General features: G+C 39.0%; 1 protein-coding gene across 5 annotated transcripts in view; it reads left to right on the forward strand.

Moving 5' to 3' along the window:
• The first annotated feature begins 456 nt into the window (after positions 1–456).
• Positions 457–19,459, forward strand: part of LOC128743980 (furin-like protease 1) — a 570,474-nt gene continuing 551,471 nt past the window's right edge. The window contains exons 1-2 of one of the 5 annotated variants that reach the window (XM_053840695.1): positions 457–1,706; positions 2,005–2,133. The gene's annotated coding sequence lies outside the window, so the exon portion shown is untranslated. Of the gene's footprint in view, positions 1,707–2,001; positions 2,134–19,459 lie in introns of all 5 variants that reach the window. The other 4 variants (XM_053840696.1, XM_053840697.1, XM_053840698.1 and 1 more) reach the window with 4 other exon arrangements.

The raw sequence follows: 19,459 nt of genomic DNA on the forward strand, positions 1-19,459 counted from the left end.
CCGTCCGCCCATCGGGCAAATTTGACACTTGTCTCGCACATGATTCGTTCATCGCAATGTCAACAAAACACTTTGCGTGAATGGTGAAACGGGATTCGTGTGGTGGCGACTCTGCTGGTGTGCGTATCGCATCCCTTTTTGCACTTGTGTTTCCGTCGTGATAATCGTTTTCGTACTGTGCTGTAGTGCGCTGTCCGTCCGTACGCGAACGTCATGGAATGAAGCAACAGCGCAAAAATTCCAATCCAGAATTGGCTCAACACACTCGCACGGTGTGTACGAATGTCCGTCGGTTCCGTCCGTCGGCTTTTCTGTCGTTCGTCTGTGTGTGTGTGCGTGAGTGCGGTGGACTTTCCGATTCCGATTCGTTCCTTGGTCCAGCCAGCCAGCCAGCCAGCAGCCAGCAGCCAGTCGCCGCGGTCTCGCGCAGCAGGAGCAGTCACTTCGGAACAGCTGACGGGATTGGACGTGTTTCCGCGTTGGTTCATTCCTTCGGTCGCTATACGGATACAGAACGTGCCCTCTAGTGCAGCAGTGTATGTGGATTCTGCGATCGAAACGGGATGGCTAAATCGGTTATACCGACTGTCTGAGCGAGAAGTGACTTTGGTTTACTCATTTCGGTGTAGCGAGTTTGCTTGGCAATAAAGAGAAGTACGATACGAACGAGATTGATTAGCGGATCGACGACGACGGCGGCGGCGGCTTCAAGTGGTGAAAAGTTTGACCTTTCGCCAGAGGTTTTCGCAGTCTATTCCCTGTTGAGATTCAAGTTTAATCGCAACGGGTCACACGGAATAGTTGACCCTTGGAATTTTCTGAAAAACTGGCTGAAAGTTGTGTGTGGTCGTACAGAACTGTGTCGCCGAAGTGAAAATAGTGCCTGAAAGGGAAGGAAAGATATTTTGTCGTCGGGCTAAGATTTTTTTTTTCTACCCGGATTGTGAACTTGCTGTGGTGAAGCAGAAAAGTCTCACCGTTGTGGCGCCGCCGACGGTACGTGTAACGCAAGAGGAGGGAAGGTGGCTAATGGGTGTACGGGTGTCCTGGCAGAGTGTTGTTGACAGTGAAAAGAAAAACAAATTGATGAGGCCAAAGCATTTAAATTGGCCCTGATTCGAGCGTAAGGTTTTGGGCTAATTGGAAAGGTGTCAGTGTTACGGTATTTTCCATCACACGAACGACCGTCGTACCAGCAGAACCGTATGACTGACGGGACGGTGAAGATAAACGACACATACACACACACACGTACACACAGTAGTTTTGGAAAGCTGCCATCGTTTGACGTTCCATTTTGGTGCGATTCTTCGCGGTCGAGATCCCATTAAAAAGGGGTAGCCGTAGCAGTGTGCAGTGTTTTTTCTTTGCTTTTCTTGTGTGGTCACTGCAAAGGAACGTGCTACGCAAGGTTTCTGACGGGTGTGCGAATAAATAAATAGTCGCAAAAACAACGACGGACGGGTACTGGAAAAACGACGAAGAAGACCGCTAAGAAGAGACAGAGAGAGTGTAATCATACCGACACACAAACAACACAACCCGCAGTAGCCAGTAGCTAGCACTCTAGCAGTAGAAGAATATTGAGTAGCAGCCGAAGATCGGCGACGACGCGTCGTGCTCCGTTCGGGCGGGGTGTTGTGTGCGTATTTTACTGTACAAGCCGACGACGACGATTGATTCCGTGCCGTTGTGCGGGTTTTCGGGTGGCGAATGTTTTTAATAATTCTCGCGTAACTTTTCAAAAGGACCTAAGTAACATTGAGAGACTCTCTTTGGCGTCCCTCTCTTCAGATTATTATGGCGACATGTATGCATTCCAACAAAAACCTTCTTCACGTTTAGCTAGATAATGACGCTAGCAACCGATTCATGCAAAGCTGGTGTTTTAAAGTGCATTTGCATTGCCGTGGGAGGTGAAAGAGAAGAGGCACGAAGAGAATCTCTCATTGTTACTTAGGTCCTTTTGAAAAGTTACGCGAGAATTCCATTCATCGTCAGCAGTGTATCATTGTTATTTACGATCGGGAAGAAGCAAGTGAATTTTGCGCTCGTTTGACGATTTGTTTTAATTGTTTATGTGCGGGCTGTCATGCTGAAAGTTTAAACAAAGGCCAACAGGAGACGATAAAGGTACGCAAAATAGTCTAGTTTTATTAATATGATGATGATGATTCGGTTTGGCGATTCCAATTCGAAACGGGTCTATTAATAAGGCATATTCAAGTTGGAAACAAAAGAGGAAATTAGCAATTAGATTAATGTTCAAATTGCACAATAGAATAAAGGCCAGTTACCTTAAAATGCCTATTAAAAAGCCAGTGCTGATTATTATCAATTGAAAATATAATTACGATAACAACTCAAATAAATTCAATGAATGCATTGCAATTTGTTCCACTACTAAACGTAAGCCTGTCTGGCAATGATTGTAATTTTTTAATTGCTACGTACCTAGGTTTTTATAATCGACTTTGATTCTTTGTCAAAATTCCCGAATCAACGGGAAAGTTAGCAAAAAGTTGCACCTAATTCTATTGCACTAAATATGTGGCATCTACGCATAGGGATCCATATAAATTTCGTCATTTGAACCGCATAAATTATTGAAGGACGCACAACTTTTTCACTAGGAATCTAATCTTTTCGTAGAATTTAACTCTGACTGTGAAACAGTGCTCCTTCATACACAATCGCGTCATTAGTCAGAATAAAAGCCCAAGAATAGGCAAATTAGGTAGCAACATGTATGAAATCATCACGGCAATCGAATTATGCACGGAGCAAAGTGTTTTGTGGTTGGCAACTTAGTTCAAAGAAATGCCCGTAAAATTGCCGAATACACGAGTATTCGTCGAATGCCTAAAAACATCGGGAATCTTAACAGAAGACGATTTAATGATCTCTAAGGATGTTGCGACTTTGTTTTCTAGCGTTCCTGTGAAAGAGTAAATAGCATTTAAGAGGCTATTGAAGCTGAGACTAATTTAGAGAACTACTCCACCTTCAGAGGTAATTCTGTGCGAACTGTTACTGGCAAACGTTGAAAATAAGCTTATGCTGCCAGCTGTCCTCTAAAACAGCGTACGTCTAACAGGGATGTCTCATGGTGGAATGATAAGTTAGGAAAACTACGCAGGAAAGCGCGGAAACTGTTTATTCGAGCAAAAACCACATCAAACTGGTCGGAGTAAAAAGTGGCCTTGAGTAATTAGAACAGAGAGATAAGATGATCGCAAGCGGAAAGATTGGACATACAAAGCGCCCCTGAGACTGCAAGGCTTCAAAAAGTTCTCTCAAAAGATCATTCAAATAGTCTTGGATCTCTCAAAAAGACCAACGGATATTTTATGAAAAAAATTATAAAAGCAATAAAAGTGCTACAGAAGACAATAGATATGTTCAGAACGTTCAAACTGAGCACACATAATTTTTTTATACTCTAGAATTGAATGGGCAATCGATTCTTTCAATCCATTGATTCAAATCATCTGGTCCAGATGGAATTTTCCGGCACTTATTCAAAAGTGCAAACCGATAATAATACCTGCTTCAGAAAAATTATTTAAGTCAATTTCTGTTTTGGGATGTATTCCAAAAATGTGGACAATCAGGGCAATATTCACACCAAAAGCAAACAAAAAGCACAAGTCCTCCCCCTCCCAAATCATTCAGACCAATCAAACTCATCAATTTTCTTGAAATTAATGGAAAAGCTAATCGATGAGTACGCTAAATCTAAAATATTTCCTAAAAATCCACTAACCAAAGAGCAATTTGCTTGTCAAGCAGGCAAATCAACAATAACGGCTCTTCACACTCTTGTCTAATCTAATAAATGATGATGATGATGGTCCCACCTCATACCCCTACAACGGTTTGAGCGAGACGAATTATCTATTTAAGATATTTATGATATAACAATGTAACCAGGTGGTAAAAGCAAATAACGAGTTGGCTTCTAATATAGACATATTAAACTTTCAATTGAATATCAAAATTTCAAAATATGTCCAAGGCTCGTCCAAAACGTTTCCGACCCGAAAATTATCTGGACTTGATTATGAATCGAACCTAATATTATAGAGCAGCAGCTAGTCAGAATTGGTTCTAGATAACGATCTAGAACTACGAGGGAGATCCTGCTGTCCTTTAGTGCTCGATATAAACTCCGCAGGAATGCGATGGTATACGATTGCCAAAGTCCACAAGCAAACCCAAGCCTATCCAGCTTCTGCTCCAAACCCTTTGTTCAGGAATTTAACCTGATCATTCAATTTCCAGATTATCACTATGTCTGTTCTCGCGCGCGTGGCTCAAACATGTGTAGTCTACTCTATTTTTTTAAATAATAGTAACAATTTCAAATCCATCATCATCAGTGAACATGATAACTTGATATATCCAATAAATATACAAAAATTAAAAATATACAATCTTCTTAAATTAATACAAAAAATATGAAATTGTGTTTATAAAGTAGCTTTTATGTATGAAATGCATAGCCTTTTGAATTCTGCCATTGTTGCTGCACGTTTTATTTGTCGCGGCATCGAATTAAAAAAGTTAATTCCTTTGTACAACAGAGAGTTCTGTGATCTTCCAAACAAAAAATGTGGTGTTTTCGCATCTTCCGCGTTTCTAGTGTTGTACGTATGCAAATCACTTCCCCTTTCAATTCGATCACACAAATATCGAGGCAGCATTCCATTAAGAATTTTATAAAGAAACACCATTGTCAAAAAATAAACTCTTTGCTTCACAGAAAGCCATTGCAATGCGTCCACTATAATATGTGAGGAAGTGTATCTATTACATCTTAAAATTAATCGCATAACTTTATTTTGTAAGCGCTGCAACTTTAATATTTGTGTTTCGTGGACAAGATGGATGAACAAAAATCTATATGCGGTGAAATGATTGACTTATATAAAAGAATTTTACTACTAATTGTCAATTCATTTTTTAAGCGGCACAAAACACCGTACTTTTTCGCCATTTTCTTGATGACATTATCAATGTGAGACTTAAAGTTTAACTTGTCATCAATGATTACTCCAAGATACTTTAGTTCATTTACACGATCAATTGCCTCACCATCAATTACAACGTTTACGCCTGGTCTGGAGTTGGCTGAAATAATCATATATTTTGGCTTGGTAATGTTGAGTTTAAGCTGTTTAAACTTTAACCAATCCGAAAGATAATGTAAATCTTGGTTCAGAAGTGTTACAATTTCATTGGGATCCTTAGCCGCAATGAATAGAACAGTGTCGTCAGCAAATAAATTCATGTCGCAGAATCGTAAAACTCGTTTCATGTCATTTATATAAATTATGAACAAAAGCGGCCCTAATACACTCCCTTGCGGTACACCAAGTGTATTGCTATGGACTCAGAATTAAAATTATCAAAGTGAGTCTTCTGAGTTCTATCACATAAATAGCTTTCAAACCATTTATATGCTAGCCCTCCAATACCAAATCGCTTCAAGGTTTGTAACAATAAGGGCCTGGAGATTGTCTCAAACGCGCGTTTTAGATCCAAAAATACAACAAGAATAGTTTCTTTAGCTTCGATTTTTTCTTTCCATTTTGCTAGTACCAGATTTAATGCAGTTTCGCAAAAGTGTCTCTCTCGATAACCTGATTGCTCTGGAATTGACAAATGATGACTGTTTAAATAATTCATTAGCTGGCCTTTGACAACAAGTTCTAGGATTTTCTCTAATGTGTGCAATATGTTAATAGGACGGTACTCTTCGGCTTTATCCGTTCCATTAACTTTGGGAATAGGAATCACAAGCGATTCTTTCCAAACTTTAGGCACGTGCCCAGTTTGCAACGATTCATTAACAAGATCCAGCAAGTCGCGTCCGATGACATGAAAGCAATCTTGTATTACTTTTGCGTTGACATTGTCGATACCAGCCGATTTCTCTAAAGAAAAACAAATATCCTTCAACTCTGCAAAAGTAATAGGGTGAAATCCATCAAATCTGATATTAGAAATCGGCTGTATTATTTCGTGAGGTTCACTGACCAAATCAATACTCACACTAACGCAGCCAATTCTTGAAAGCATCCTGGAAAATTCAATCATTTTTCTTATCAATGGCTCGGCCAACTGCGCAGCATCTATCGCAGAGAGAATTCCAAGAAATCAAGTGGAACCAGAAATACCCAATTTACACTAAACTCTTTGAAATCAACAGGAAGGAAGAAAGCGTGGACCTCCCGTACCAAACGCTTTCCATATAGATAATGATTTATTCACAGTTGTTGGGAGAATCTACAGTTGTCTTTTTGCTAATAAAGGTTAGGTGATACTCCGGACCCTCAGGGATGAACTAAAGGCATTTAGACCAGAAGCCAGGCTGCAATTGGCCAAGTGCCTTATATTGCCTTATTTCGCTCTTTGAAAATAGTTTAGTCTCCCAAAACTATTAGTTTTAAATAATAAAACATATGAAAATCAAGTCGTGTGGTTCAATGGCTGCCTAGAACTACAGCTGTAAGGTTAGGAACTGAAAACCACACTACCTCGCACCTGCTAGCTTATTATAGATTATATATTAGTATACTAGCTGACCCGACAAACTTCGTATTGCCATAAATTAAACTGTGTTGTACATAAATCGTGAATCTCGAATGACCTTTCTCACAATCTTGAGTTTTGCAAGTTTCTGGGCAGTTCAAGGGTGTTTTAATATATAAATTTTCCTCACAGTAAGGTAGAAAACACCTCCCCCCATTGCTTAGCCTGATAAAATAAAGCGGATAGAATTTAAATATTTGCCATCATTACAAACCATTTCGCCGAATACCATTTTGCGAAACACCAATTCTCGGTTGACCATAACGTGGAATATAGAGTTTCGCAGAATACCATTTCGCGAAAAACCTTACACGGGATGTACCATTTTACGGAAAATCTTTTCGTAGAAAGTACCATTTCGTAGGGGTGACTCAACTGAAGGAAAGTAATAGAGGTCAGTAGATCTAGGCAAATAAATAAACCTAGATAGAGGTGACCACCCCGTAGTGATCGGCGCTTTCGACGGCAGGCCGCCGGCAACACTCGCGGCCTGTGTCCGTCTCACTCTGAATCATCTGATGTTACTATTGATAGTTTCTGGTGGTCTCGTTATTGACTAATGTTTTATGAAAGAGTCTAAAATTTCTCGAGTTCGATTAGTTTTTGAGTTACGCAAACATTTCTGTTTTATTTGTATGAAAGTCCTTATCCCCCTACCACAGGGGTGAGGGGTCTCAAACCATCATAAAAAAAATCCTGCCTCCAAAACCCCCCACATGCCAAATTTGGTTCCATTTGCTTGATTACTTCTCGAATTATGAGGAAATTTGTGTTTCATTTATATGGGAGACGCCCCTCCTAAAAGGCAAGGGGTCCTAATTCATCATAGAAAAAATTCTTGCCTCCAAAAACACCCACATGCCAAATTTGGTTCTATTTGTCTGATTAGTTCTCGAGTTATGAAGAAATTTGCATTTCATTTGTATGGAAGCCCTCCCTCTTAGTGTGGGAGGGCTCTCTAACCATCATAAGAATCTTCCCTGGCCCCAAAAACCTCTACATGCAAATTTTGACACCGATTGGTTAAGTAGTTTTCGATTCTATAAGGAACATCCCGACAGACAGACAGAAATCCATTTTTATAGGTATAGACTAGCTGACCCGACAAACTTCGTATTGCCACAAATTAACCTGTGTCGTACATAAATCATGAATCTCGGATGATCTTTGTCACAATCTCGAGTTTTGCAAGCCCCCCAGTGGGCGGCGCTTCCGACGGTGGGTCACCGGCAACACTCGCGACCGTCTCGTCCTGAATGATCTAGTGTTACTATAGATAGTTTTTGTGGTCTTATATTGACTAATGTTTTATGGAAGAGTCTCGAATTTCTCGAGTTCGATTAGTTTTTGAGTTTCGCAAAAATTTCTGTTTTATTTGTATAAGAGTCCATATCCCCCTACCACAGGGGTGAGAGGTCTCTAACTATCGTAAAATAAATTCAAGACTCCAAAATCTCCCACATGCCAAATTTGGTTCCATTTGATTGATTAGTTCTCGAGTTATAAAGAAATTTGTTTTTCATTTGTATAGGAGCCCCCCCCCCCTCTTAAAGTGGGGAAATCCATAGAAAATATACCATAGAAAATATTCTTGCCTACAAAAACACCCACATGATAAATTTGGTTCCATTTGCTTGATTAGTTCTAGAGTTATGAGGAAATTTGTATTTCGTTTGTATGAGAGCCCCCCCTCTTAAAAAGGTAAGGGGTCCTAATTCATCATAGAAAAAATGGTTGCCTCCAAAAACACCCACATGCCAAATATGGTTCCATTTGCTTGATTAGTTCTCGAATAATGAGGAAATTTGTATTTCATTTGTGTAGAAGCACCCGCTCTTAAAGTTGGGAGGGGTCCTAATTCACCATAGAAAATATTTTTGCCTCCAGAAACCTCCACATGCCAAATTTGGTTCTATTTGCTTGATTAGTTTTTGAGTTATGAGGAAATTTGAATTTCATTTGTATAGGAGCCCCCCCTCCTAAAGTGGGTAGAGGTCCCAATTCATCATAGAAAAAATTTTTGTCTCCAAAAACACCCACGTGTCAAATTTGGTTCCATTTGCTTGATTAGTTCTCGAGTTATGGGGAAATTTGTATTTCGTTTGTATAGGAGCCCCCCCTCTTAAAGTGGGGAGGGGTTCTAATTCACCATAGAAAATATTCATGCCCTAGAAAACTTACACATGCCAAATTTGGTTCCATTTGCTTGATTAATTCTCGAGTTATGAGGAAATTTGCATTTTATTTGTATAGGAGCCCCCCTTCCTAAAGTGGGGAGGGGTCCCAATTCATCATAGAAAATAATTTTGTCTCCAAAAACACCCACGTGCCAAATTTTGTTCCATTTGCTTGATTAGCTCTCGAGTTATGAGGAAATTTGTATTTCGTTTGTATAGGAGCCCCCCCCCCTCTTAAAGTGGGGAGGGGTCCTTATTTACCATAGAATATATTCTTGCCCTCGAAAACTTTCATATGCCAAATTTTGTTCCATTTGCTTGATTAGTTCTTCAGTTATGAGGAAATTTGTATTTCATGTGTATAGGATCCCCCCCTCCTAAAACGGGGAGGGGTCCCATTTCATCATAGAAAAAATTTTTGTCTCCGAAAACACCTACCTGCCAAATTTGGTTCCATTTGCTTAATTACTTCTCGAGTTATGAGGAAAATTGTGTGTCTTTGGTACAGGTGCCCCCCCTCTTAAAGTGGGGAGGGGTCCTAATTTACTATAGAAAATATTCTTGCCCTCGAAAACCTTCACATGCCAAATTTGGTTCCATTTGCTTGATTAGTTCTCGAGTTATGAGGAAATTTGTATGGAAGCCCACCCTTTTAAAGAGGAGAGGAGTTATAATTCCCCTTATAAAGAGGGGAGGGGTCTCAATTTACCATAGAATAAATTCTTGTCACCGAAAACACCCACATGCCAAATTTTGTTCTATTTGCTTGATTAGTTGTCGAGTTATGCAGAAATTTGTGTTTCATTTGTATGGGAGCCCCCCCTCTTAGTGGGGGGAGGGGTTTCTAACCATCACTAAAACCTTTCCTGACCCCAAAAAACCTCTACATGCATATTTTCATGCCGATTGGTTCAGTAGTTTTCGATTCTATAAGGAACATACGGACAGACAGACAGAAATCCTTCTTTATAGGTATAAATTTACAGCCTCCGTACAACGTAAAGAACAATACTTAATCACACGTAGGGTAATTGATCTTGAATGGACCTATTTAGCGCTTTTTAACACCACCACTCACACTCCTGCTCAATTTACTCGTCATTTATAAATAATATGTGGTGATGTTACTATTTGTTGGAAAGTACCACCTTTTTTCTACATTATCAGTACTTTAAAAATGTATAATTGATGAAACTTTTATTAAATATATCGTTTTTTGCCAAAGCCTTTTTTTGATCTTGAATGGACCCAACATGATCTTGAATTGGACCTATTTTTGATTTTGAAATGGACCTAAATTTGGATTGTCATAGTTTCTTCCATGTAAATGAACAAAATAATAACAAAGAATTTTTTTTAATAGTACAACTATACTACTGTTATTTATTAATAGGACACAAGGTTGAACAGCTTTTACCTTTCTTATACTCTGTTAGAAAGGTATGAAAGTCGGTTGAAAAATTTGAAATCAGTCACAGTCGCCGAGGGTCTTGTTTTTATGTCAGCCCAACAATTGAACAATGTTTCAGTGACTTGATATGCGTTATGTATGTATCTGTGTGTGACATTTGTATATTGGGAATTTATTATTACCTGTTGTTCAGATATGGTTGAAACGATTTCTACGTCATAAAAAAATTATGTCGCCTATTAGTTTCAAAAATTTAAACCATTCATTAAAAATATGTAATATAACTTGTATTAAACGTAGTTTATCAAGTACAGTGGGGTTCGAGTTTTTATTTAGTGACTACATATTTCGAAAGGTCAGACTTTTACTGACGTAGGACTACGTCTTACTGCAAATTATCTAAAGGTTTGCGACAGCCCCTGTCGAACATTTTGAATATAAAACCGTTGCAATCGTGAAAAATTCGTTAATTAGTGGTAATTATTCAATTTTTGACACATTTATATGTAATTTTTTCAGTTAAAAAATAGTCTAGATTTTGCCACGGTTTCGATTTTGGCAACATAGGCGACACGCATTTGTTGTCAAATTCGAAATCATACTGTAAATGGTGCTTGAAAAAATTAGACTTGGTAATTCTACTAGGTTTAAAGGTAAGGTTAGATACTAGGTTTTAATTTTAAATGATAGTCGATGAAGAACTGTACCAGATAGAAAATAGGTGAACCTTCCTATTTTCTATCTGGTACAGTTGAATATTTTAGATCTCAGGGTCACTCAATTTCGGTGGACAAGGAGGTATTAATTTTGTCACAAGTCAGAGGGGAGAGGTGCTTAAAGAAAACTTTACATCCTCCAAGAAAAAAATCAGAGGGGCTGTGTATAAGATGCGACCACGGATGACGTAGTACAACGTTAGTCGGTTGCATGATTTTGAATATTTTACTAAACTGATTTTTAATCTATCTGTCAATCGATTAAAAGGTGATGTGAAGTCAACCTGCTTACTTATCGGCGGAATATAAGGTCTTTTCAAAATATTTTTTAAGTTTTTGTCACCCCTCCCCCCCCCCCCCCCCTTTGAAAATTGGCTTGAAAAATCGGGAGGCTAAAAAAAATTTGTAGGCTATGAGTATCAAATCAAGTGTGCTCTACAGCCTGAAAAACTCGAAAAATGAGTGTACTTAACACTTCTAGCACGAAACAGAAATGGAAATTCGAATTCGGAGTTTCCGAAAATCGTCCAAAAGGACAGGACCGGAAGGACAAAAACTTTATAAAATATTTGTAATGGCCTAATTTTACTTTATTCTGAGCCTCACAATTATTTTAACTAAACTATTTGGAAAATTATCAAACATAATATTATTTTTTTAGGCATATGCAGTTCGAAAATAGTCCAGATATTGATCCAAATTTTATATTTTTGCACCATGTCAGTCTCCAGCCCTTTACCTAATTTCTAAATCCTCCATGTGCGTCAATGGCAGATGATTTTATTGCCAAACCGGATAGTTTTGTAGGACGGTTGGGCATCACAAAGTTTCACGAGGGTGAGGAAGTTGACGTTCTTAACCATCAGAAGTGGCTGCTTCTTTTTACTCAGACGAGTCTGATTTTGTGACTACAAGATCCGGTTGAATTTTATTGGCCTTAGGGTTTTCGGCCAGCGCGCTAAAGGTGTTTTGAAGCTTTGGTATATGCTTGATTAACGTGTGTAAACTATTTCTCATCTGAGTTTTGTCAAAACTTAAACTTACAGCAAAACTTTTTGCTGTATTTATATGGAAAATACAGGACGTTATTTGTCCATGAAACAAAAATTTGATTCAATCCATTTTTACGATGTTGCCCGTAGAAGCAGGGATATCCACTTGAAATAGAGTTTGGAATATTAGCTTCGTAACTCAATTCGAAGTTCCAATAGTAGAGTTTCCTATACAATAAAGCTATATATAAATCTTCAGAATTGCATTCTCAAATAACTTGTTTCATTCTTCTGAGCATTACTTTTAATTATACAAGAATTGTCCCTTTTAGCATAATTTGGGATTTTTTTTACATAAGGCGAACAAATTGGGAAAATTTTACTCTACTTATATAGATTACTTATATAGATTATATAGATTACACTTTTGCTTCATGCTAAAACAAATACGTAAAATCCAATTGAAAAATTTAAGTGTAACAGGTTTTGTGCTAAATGCCAATGACGCAAAAATAGCTCTTTTTTAAGGGACATAGTACCTTTTACACCATATTTTTTGCCTAATTTCAAATATTTTTTCGCAAACGCAAATTGAACGCAAAAGGCAAAAGGCAAAAGGCAAATTGAATCGGGTTTTTTGCATTCGAAACATTGCATTTTATACTAATATTTGCAATTTTGTTTTCATAAGGGAACCTCTTCCCCTTGCCCCTACGGCTCCTTGAAGATAGTCGTTCCAAACAACCATGAATTGCGGTACCATGGATTGGCGCTGGGGGCTTATCCGAATTGAAAAATTCCGAAAAAAATGACTTTAAAAATTTCTAAAAAATACAAAAATTACAATATCAAGAAAAGGATGGGTCAAACACTAGATAATTTTGTTGGCTTTCAAACAAAAAAAGAATCATAAGAATTGCTTGAGCCGTTCTTGAGATATTTATGGTACCGACTTTCAAAACCTGGTTTCGAGAAAAACGACGTTGAAGTTTTTACTCGTTGTTTAATCGCTCCAGACATGCGCGGTGCAATGAAAAAACTTCAAGCACATATGGTCAAAATGTTAATCTTTCGAAATAATCAATAAAAAAATTTAGGTTTTAAAAAATTGAAAAGGTACTATGCCCCCTTAACAGAAGGCAGTTAGTATCCCTCTTATCTTTTGATTCATCTTATCTTTTAATCAATGATGGTTAAAAATTTTGTACAATACTGATTTTGTACAAATTAAGTTTAAATTATTTTAAGCATAAAATGACATATGTTAGCTAACTAATTAGGAAGACTTTTTAGTTTCAAAACTAGAGGCTACAATGTACAAACACTACGAAGCAACTACAAAAAAGGATGAGTGATAGTTAGTTTTATCAATATAATTAAGTTTTTATTTAGGCTATAAATCAAGCCTACTTTCAATATCCCGTGCTTATAGATTAATTATAAACGGAGATACTATAGTGACAACAAGCAGTTTTATGGAATATACAACGGCGTGTTCGTTGGTGGTAGGCAATGATAGCTACCGGCAGTGATGTCTCGGAGCGCAAAACTAGGTCCATTCTAAAATCAATACTAGGTCCATTCAAGATCAAAAAAGGGGGTTAACATTTTTAAGGAATTTGAAGATTTTACTGGTTTTACTGAACTTTTAAATACCTAAATTGAAATTACACATATTTTAGCATCATTTTAAGAGTATTCTTTTATTTCAAACCAGAAGGGTTCCGAGTAGTAACAGTTTGAAAATACTCTATGGTGACTGCCAAAACGCTGAAAAACAGCTACTTTTAAATACGCGGCAATCAAGTAGTTTTGGCTATAATTTTAATTTAATTTTAGTATATTTACGTTCAGAAATGATTAAGGATAAACCTAAAAGCTAAATACAGTACAAAGACTTGATAATTGTATCCTAAAATTCTTATTTAAAAATAGGTCCATTCAAGATCAGAATTCGACTAGGTCCATTTCAAAATCATTTACCCTATGCTTAATTCCTTTGGGTGAATCTGTTACATGTTAACTACATTCAGTCCACAATCATGGGTCACACACAATTGTCAGTCATTTTCGCTTTAGCTGCTAATTTCCGTTTATATATCACTTAATGATTAATCAAATTATTAGTGCTACTTATGACTAACAATTTTATCAACCAATTAGTATATATTAATATTCACGGATTAATCAGCAGATTAAGCTAAAATGACCCATAATTTTGTGTAACCCGTGATTGTGGACTGACTGTATATGAAAGCTTTCATTGTCCACAACCGATCGAAGGGTATAGCCTTTATTGACATTTTAACCATATTCACCGAAAACCTTCCTTTTGATGGCAAGTTTTCTTACTCTAGTTAGACGCTCTCACTAAGACACTCTAATAAGCTTAATACATTGCTCGAGAGACGATTACACGTCTCATTATGTCTCATTAATGATCATTATTATCATTAACTTAATATTCATAAAATTTGTGTACTCAAAAGCTCGACAAGCGGATTATGAAACATTCCTCTTCTTTTATCTTTGTTCAACTGTTATAATTACAATAAAATTAGGCCACACTCGACGTTTTCATAAAGCTTTATTCATAAATATTAGTAAAAATCAAATCAGAAAGGTTGTGTTCCAGACATGACCGCGTAGTTGGCGTAGAACTACGTGAGGTTGGTTTTCGTGAAGAAACATCGAATATTAAAGAAAACTTTTTACACCATATTGGTATATGTGTAGCGTTGCGCCTCCCAGTTGGCTTCGAGGTATGACGCTGGTCTAATAAGCCAGTCGTCGTATGTTCGAATCTCAACTGGGAGAGGCTGCAATTGTCCTGCACTCTGACAGCTGGCTGCGAAGTCTGTCGTAAAAAAACAGAAGGTCAAGCTTCGATAACGGAATGTAGCACCTAGGTTTTGCTGTGCTTTGCTTTGTAGCGTAAAATAGCGTAAAGTGAGAAAAAACAAACAATATAATAATATTATCTTGCTGTACCGTATTTATGGTTTTACGCGAATTTCGGAATTTACGCAGTTTTGATTTACGCGGGACGTATCCTTAGCGTAAAAAGCGATTTGAGTGTATTTCAGTATAGAAATCTGCCTCACGCATCCAGCTATTAACAAAGTTTTAGGAGAAAACTGAAGTCCTCAAAATAATATGTTATTGTTATATTAAAAGAACACGCATTAATAAGATAGTTCATAACTGCGCTGTCGCTGTCGCTTGTTTGCAGCGTTAGGGTACCGCCAGAGTAAACGCGACAGCGACGTGACGCGACTTCGCTTACATTCATTTAAATACGTAGCACTTTTTCGCTGGAACCAGGGCTGCGTATTTAAACGAATGTGAGCGAAGTCGTGTGGCGTTTACTCTGTACGGGGCCTTAGAAAAGCAAAACGTCTGAGCCGCTCAGTTGGCCTCAAGGTTCGTCACTGATCTAATAACCCGAGCAAATGAATATATCAAATTTATAACAGGATGAGTTCTAAATACAAAATGATGGTTTGATGGGGAATGCCAACAAGCGGTGGAGGAGAAAAAAATGCTTAGATGCAAAAAAATGCACTAGATAGAACCTGGCCTAATACCGACGAGCTAGGAACCAGTTTACCATGATCCTGAGGAGAAAAAAGCGCCAAAAGGAGGACAGAGATCGTGAAGAATTAGAGTGACACGCGCAAGTTTTATGAGAAGGTGAACCAAACTCGGAAGTGCTACACACCGAAACCTGACATGTGTAGGGACGAGGGAGGGAATCTAATTACAAACGAGCGTGAGGTGGTCGACAGGTGGAAGCAGTTCTTCGATGTACACCTCAATGGCGAAGTTGCAGAAGGAAGCGGAACGGAAATTAACGTAGGAGCGCCCATGGAAGATAGTAATGTCCTAGCACCTGATCTCCAAGAAGTCAAACGAGAAATCGGGCTGCTGAAGACCAATAAAGCCGCTGGGAAGGACCGCTTACCGGCAGAGCTTTTTAAACATGGCGGAGAAACGCTAGTAAAGGCTCTACACTGGGTTATTTCGAGGATTTGGGAAGAGGAAAAGCTACCGGAGGAATGGATGGAAGGAGTGGTTTGTCCCATCTACAAAAAGGGTGATCGGCTAGACTGCTGCAACTATCGCGGTATTACGCTGGTAAATGCCGCCTACAAGGTACTCTCCCAGATCCTGTTACGCCGGCTGTCACCGATAGCACAAGGTTTCGTAGGGAATTATCAGGCGGGTTTCATGGGGGCTCGCGCAACTACGGACCAAATTTTTACTATCCGACAGATCTTACAGAAATGTCGGGAGTACAACGTGCCCACGCATCACATCTTTATTGATTTCAAAGCAGCATACGATACAGTCGATCGAGACACGCTATGGCAGATAATGCACGAATACGGTTTTCCGGACAAACTGACGCGACTGATCAGAGCTACATTGGATCGAGTGATGTGTTTCGTACGCATCTCTGGGACACTCTTGAGTCCCTTCGAAACGCGGCGAGGGTTGAGACAAGGTGACGGTCTATCTTGCATGCTATTCAACATCGCTCTTGAGGGGGTGATCCGACGAGCGGGCATCGAAACGAGAGGCACGATTTTTATCAAGAGTAGCCAGCTTCTAGGCTTTGCAGATGACTTCGGTATCATTGCCAGGAACTTTGCAACGGCGAAGGCAATCTACGCCAGACTGAAAGCGGAGTCTAGGAGAATTGGGCTAAAAATAAATGCGTCGAAGACCAAATACATGAAACCGTCAACCGTTGACGGCGACAAACTAAAAGTGGTAGAGGAGTTCGTGTATTTGGGATCGCTGGTGATCGCGGACAACAACACCAGTAAGGAGATCCAGCGGCGCATCCAAGCGGGAAATCGGGCCTACTTTGCCCTTCGTAAAACGCTACGATCAGAAAGCATACGCATACGCACGAAGCTAACAATGTACAAAACCATTATTAGACCGGTAGTTCTTTATGGACTTGAAGTCGTGACGCTGCTTACGGAGGACATACGCGCCCTTGCCGTGTTTTAGCGGAAAGTGCTGCGGACGATATTTGGCGGAGTACAAACTGAAAGCGGAGAGTGGTGGAGGCGTATGAATCACGAGCTACAGGCACTGCTTGGGAAGACTCCCATCGTACATCTAGCGAAAATTAACAGGTTACGGTGGGCCGGACACGTCGTAAGGATGCCGGACGACAGTGCGACGAAAATAGTCCTCTTCAACAACCCCACCTGCACCAGGAACAGAGGAGTCCAACCTGCACGATTGTTCGACTAGGTCGAAAGCGATTTGCGACTTCTGAGACGACTAGGAAATTGGCGACGAGTGGCCCAAGACCGAGTTGAATGGAGACGAGTGCTTGAAACACGAGCCACCCCGGCTCTATGCTGCTGAAGAAGAAGAAGAGTTCTAAATAATAAGTATTTCATAACAAAGTCGCCTTTGCGTTTTGTAATAATTTTTTGTAATAATTTTGTGGTCTCGTTAGTAGTTAAAATAACAAAAATTGTAACCAAATTTGCTCAAGGCATATCACAATATATCAAATTATGATATAGTTTGATCTAGTTTATATTCATATGAGTAACAAAAATCAGTATTCTGTCTTGCTGTATAACAAAATTGTAACAAAGCGATTTATAAGTAACAGAACGAGATAGAATCTTGGTAGAAAATTTTGAGCGTCGTAAGTTTTTCTATCACATTTATAACAAAGTTTGATAGAAATATCAACTTGAGCAACAATTCTGTAAGATTTTTGTTAGAATCATCTGATCGGGAAGCTAGACGTCACATGTTAGAATCTCGACTGAAAGAGTCAAAGGATTTGTAGCACTAGTCCTACAATTGTCCCGTACTTTTACAGGCAGCGAAGTCTGTCGTATAAAAACAGAAGGTCAAAATTCCAAGTCGGAATGTAGCACCTAGGCTATAATGTGCTCTGTAGTAAGCAAAAAACACGCAAGTTTCTTTGTTCTTGAATCAGCAGCAGCCACAAGCTTGGTGTATGTAATGGTCGTCCGTGCCTGGTAAGCAAGACTATCATACGGAAAATGAATGGAAAATTTTTTAGCTTGAAAGCTTTCGTTAATTTTCACTACACAGCGATTAGCAAACAATCTTTTCAAGAAAGTCATACAATTGCTGCATCGTTTATTATCAAAATCCGTTTTAAATTCGAAGAGCTATTAGCGTTCAAAATCTTTCATTCTTTCGTGACGGTGCGGTGGCTTGACTCCAAATTCTGCCGTAAGACGTAGTTCTACGTCAAAAAATTTCGATAATCCTACCATGTTATCATGTTGCAATTAATCCTAAAATCCAAATAGTTACTTTGTTAGCTTGCATTTTGCCAGTTTATAATTTTGATATAGTGATCGGAATTAGAAGCAGAAAAAAAATTATGTTCATAATTCCGATCAATCACTTTAATGGAATAAATTCCGCAAATTCAGCATATTTTCAGCCAAATGTGATATAGAACGGTTATATATGCTTGTATCTATTTGTTATTATAGAATACCGAAGAAGGTAATATGTTTCCACGCTGCTATGACCTTAGCAAATTTGATCGCGCCCTTAGCACTTCGGTTAAGAAAATATATTTTGATGGCGTTTTTTGCTACTGCCTGTCGAATTTAATTTATTTTGAAGTGCATGGTGCCCCAAAGGCTGTCATTTTTCAACAACTGACACGTAAACACATAGCACAATAACTCAGCATGCTCATTTACTACAGATTTTGGCTCAATTTTCTACAATTTGACCATTTAGGTTGAGTGATCGAAATTAGGACCTGATCGTAATTATGTGCGGTCATGGTAGAATTCCTAGTTTGGTGCATTTTTTCGGTGCAAGTCAACTGTAGCATACTGCTATAATGTTGTTCCATTCGAAACGAAATCATTGCAGTTTTCTGTAAAATATATAACATACATTCAACTTTAAAAAATCCTTTCTAAAATATTCGCTGCTTATTCGCACTCATTTTAGCCAGTGACCTCATCCGAACAGCAGCGAAAAACAAGCAATAGAAAACTCACAGCTTATTATAGAAGCCATCAAATTCGAATGTGTCACTGTGAGCTGTTAGACGCTTTACGACTTTGCGAGTGACACCGTGACATCTTCTTCTTCAGGTGAGAGGTGTAGGTAAAGTACTGTGATGCTAAAATAGTATCGTCTGCTTCCCGGCACCATTGACCGCGTCGTAGGACTTTGTTCTGTACTCACTCGCTTTGGCTAGCTGGCTGGCTGACTTGGCTGGCTGACTGGCGGACAGCAGTGGAATAGTGGAACTCTACCGGGTAACCGTTCCGGGTACGGACGGGTACCCGTACTCGCTCGCGCCTCTGCATCGGCACTTCAGTTGGCGACCGGTGGAAATTCCTAACTTTCCCGTGGCCCGTAAACCCGTCGTATACATATATCAAACAACATAATTAAATTTTCACTGCTCGGTGGGGAATGCTGTGCTGGCACTGGCAGTGCATGGCCGGTCGCAAACAAACACACCCACGTGACGTTTGTCCTGGCCTGCGCGATGAACGAACGAAACGAACGAAAAGCAGA

Source organism: Sabethes cyaneus, chromosome 3 (genome assembly GCF_943734655.1).
Source record: "Sabethes cyaneus chromosome 3, idSabCyanKW18_F2, whole genome shotgun sequence".
Taxonomy (NCBI): Eukaryota; Metazoa; Arthropoda; class Insecta; order Diptera; family Culicidae; genus Sabethes; species Sabethes cyaneus.